We start from the raw sequence: 3,315 nt of genomic DNA on the forward strand, positions 1-3,315 counted from the left end.
ATAACGTATAACTTTTAACGTATAACGTATAACGTATAACGTATAACGTATAACGTATAACGTATAACGTATAACGTATAACGTGTAACGTATAACGTATAACGTATAACGTATAACGTATAACGTATAACGTATAACGTATAACGTATAGCGTATAACGTATAACGTAATACGTATAACGTATAACGTATAACGTATAACGGATAACGTGTAACGTATATCGTATATCGTATACCGTATAACGTACAACGTATAACGTATAATGTATAACGTATAACATATAATGTATAACGCATATCCTAGAACTTATGCTGAATAACGTATAACGTATAGCGTATAACGTATAACGTATAACGTATAACGTATAACGTATAACGTATAACGTATAACGTATAACGTATAACGTATAACGTATAACGTATGACGTATAACGTATAACGTATAACGTATAACGTATAACGTATAACGTATAACGTACAACGTATAACATATAATATATAACGCATATCCTAGAACTTATGCCGTATAACGTATAGTGTATAACGTATAACGTATAACATATAGTGTATAACGTATAACGTATAACGTATAACTTTTAACGTATAACGTATAACGTATAACTTTTAACGTATAACGTATAACGTATAACGTAATACGTATAACGTATAACGTATAACGTATAACGTATAACGTATAACGTATAACGTATAACGTATAACGTATAACATATAATCTATAACGCATATCCTAGAACTTATGCCGTATAACGTATAATGTATAACGTATAACGTATAACGTAAAACGTATAACGTATAACGTATAACTTTTAACGTATAACGTATAACGTATAACGTAATACGTATAACGTATAACGTATAACGTATAACGTATAACGTATAACGTATAACGTATAACGTATAACGTATAACATATAATCTATAACGCATATCCTAGAACTTATGCCGTATAACGTATAATGTATAACGTATAACGTATAACGTAAAACGTATAACGTATAACGTATAACGTATAACGTATAACGTATAACGTATAACGTATAACGTATAACGTATAACGTATAACGTAAAACGTATAACGTATAACGTATAACGTATAACGTATAACGTATAACGTATAACGTATAACGTATAACGTATAACGTATAACGTATAACGTATAACGTATAACCTATAACGTATAACGTATAACCTATAACGTAATACGTATAACGTATAACGTATAACGTATAACGTATAACGTATAACGCATAACGTATAACGTATAACGTATAACGTATAACCTATAACGTATACCGTATAACGTATAACGTGTAACGTATAACGTATAACGTATAGCGTATAACGTATATCGTATAACGTATAACGTTTAACGTATAACGTATAACATATAATGTATAACGCATATCCTAGAACTTATGCTGAATAACGTATAATGTATAACGTATAACGTATAACGTATAACGTAGAACGTAGAACGTATAACGTAGAACGTATAACGTATAACGTATAACGTATAACGTATAACGGATAACGTGTAACGTATATCGTATATCGTATACCGTATAACGTACAACGAGTAACGCATAACGTATAACGTATAAGGTATAACGTATAACTTATAACGTATAACGTATAACGTATAACGTAATACGTATAACGTATAACGTATAACGTATAACGTATAACGTATAACGTATAACGTATAACGTATAACGTATAAAGTATAACGTATAACGTATAACGTATAAAGTATAACGTATAACGTATAACGTATAACGTATAACGTATAACGTATAACGTAGAACGTATAACGTATAACGTATAACGTATAACGGATAACGTGTAACGTATTTCGTATATCGTATACCGTATAACGTACAACGAGTAACGCATAACGTATAACGTATAAGGTATAACGTATAACGTATAACGTATAACGTATAACGTATAACGTATAACGTATAACGTATAACGTATAACGTATAACGTAATACGTATAACGTATAACGTATAACGTATAACGTATAAAGTATAACGTATAACGTATAACGGATAACGTATAACGTATACTGTGTAACGTATAACGTATAACGTATAACGTATAACGTATAACGTATAACATATAATCTATAACGCATATCCTAGATCTTATGCCGTATAAAGTATAATGTATAACGTATAACGTATAACTTTTAACGTATAACGTATAACGTATAACGTATAACGTATAACGTATAACGTATAACGTATAACGTGTAACGTATAACGTATAACGTATAACGTATAACGTATAACGCATAACATATAATCTATAACGCATATCCTAGAACTTATGCCGTATAACGTATAATGTATAACGTATAACGTATAACGTATAACGTATAACGTATAACGTATAACGTATAACGTATAACGTATAACGTATAACGTATAACGTATAACGTATAACGTATAACGTATAACGTATAACGTATAACGTATAACGTAATACGTATAACGTATAACGTATAACGTATAACGTATAAAGTATAACGTATAACGTATAACGGATAACGTATAACGTATACTGTGTAACGTATAACGTATAACGTATAACGTATAACGTATAACGTATAACATATAATCTATAACGCATATCCTAGAACTTATGCCGTATAACGTATAATGTATAACGTATAACGTTTAACTTTTAACGTATAACGTATAACGTATAACGTATAACGTATAACGTATAACGTATAACGTATAACGTGTAACGTATAACGTATAACGTATAACGTATAACGTATAACGTATAACGTATAACGTATAACGTATAACGTATAACGTATAAAGTATAACGTATAACGTAATACGTATAACGTATAACGTATAACGTATAACGGATAACGTGTAACGTATATCGTATATCGTATACCGTATAACGTACAACGTATAACGTATAATGTATAACGTATAACATACAATGTATAACACATATCCTAGAACTTATGCTGAATAACGTATAACGTATAGCGTATAACGTATAAAGTATAACGTATAACGTATAACGTATAACGTATAACGTATAACACATAATCTATAACGCATATCCTAGAACTTATGCCGTATAACGTATAATGTATAACGTATAACGTATAACTTTTAACGTATAACGTATAACGTATAACGTATAACGTATAACGTATAACGTATAACGTATAACGTATACCGTGTAACGTATAACGTATAACGTATAACGTATAACGTATAACGTATAACGTATAACGTATAACGTATAACGTATAACGTATAA

This window comes from Ptiloglossa arizonensis, unplaced genomic scaffold (genome assembly GCF_051014685.1).
Source record: "Ptiloglossa arizonensis isolate GNS036 unplaced genomic scaffold, iyPtiAriz1_principal scaffold0099, whole genome shotgun sequence".
In the NCBI taxonomy this organism is placed as follows: domain Eukaryota; kingdom Metazoa; phylum Arthropoda; class Insecta; order Hymenoptera; family Colletidae; genus Ptiloglossa; species Ptiloglossa arizonensis.